A 1,276-nucleotide genomic window follows, 5' to 3' on the forward strand; every position below is an offset into this window, starting at 1 on the left:
AAACTTTATATTTGACATTTCAATAGTTACTATGAAATCTAAGATCTTGCATTTTAAATCAATAGATAATAGGATATGTTAGCAAAAACCAAAAAAATCGCTGATCTACTTATTTAAAGCAAAAAAATTTAAAACTAAAATTATTTATATTAAAATATATTTCTGAACTATACATTTGCGTTTTATATTTGGTAAATGTTAATAAATATTGATAACGTTCTATAATTTATTTTACCAGCATCTGTACGAGCTAATTCGCAGTTTTGTGGATCACTCATTCGATTTATAGTAAATTCCATAATTAAAAAGCAATTAACTGATGCAAAAGTTTGAATTAAAAATATAGCAAACATTTAAACTAAATTTATTTTCATTTTTTTTTGTTTACATAATTTATTTTAACTTTAGATACGAGCATAATGTTAAGATAAACTTTTTATTCCAATCTTCTAGAATTACTCATATCATACAATCATAAAAGATAAAATAAAGAACTTCTCAGCAATATCTAGATATAGAAAAGGACTTGTTGAAACATAATTACAAACAATCTTTAATGATAAAAATATCATGTCAAAGTACCGATTTGATGATAAATTATTTTAAATTCAATATACTATCTATATAAAGAATTAATCAGATTTATACGTTTATAAAACGTAATCCGATATAACAAACATAGAAAAATATGAAACAACGCCAAAAATGCGATTCCTATAATGTATACATTCTATAATAAATTTTGCAATTATAAGTAATAAACACATAGTTGTTTTTTAGAGCTATATCTTTTGAATTGTTTTTTTTTCAAAAGTTTGTAAATTATAATTTTTCTGTTGCTTTTGTTAAAATATATTTATTACGACTCTCTTTAAAATATATTCTTGTGCTAAGATTATGATAAAAAAAAACGGTTTAGTTGTACAACTTGAGCATGTATTATTTCAAATCTAAGAAGTTGTCTTTCTTTGATAAAAATTGCGGCCACTCTATCTTAAAAATTAATGATGCTTTTCAAAACTATTCAACAAATGCAATCCAGTAAAACCAAAATTATAAGGTTATTCTATACCATTTCTGTTTTTTTTAGCTTATTTTAGTTTTAGGCTGTTTATTTTTCACTTAAATAACATAGACTGCTTAATAATAGACTTCTTACACAATTATTCACATGAAAACGTAATTTACTATCTAACGTTTTAAATATATTAATATTGCGATTTTTATATAAGATTCTACGATTTATGTCGCCTAGAAAATTAAATGCTAGATTTCA

Source organism: Rhyacophila brunnea, unplaced genomic scaffold (assembly GCF_057557595.1).
Source record: "Rhyacophila brunnea isolate RB1 unplaced genomic scaffold, BYU_Rbru_1.0 scaffold_80, whole genome shotgun sequence".
NCBI classification, from domain to species: domain Eukaryota; kingdom Metazoa; phylum Arthropoda; class Insecta; order Trichoptera; family Rhyacophilidae; genus Rhyacophila; species Rhyacophila brunnea.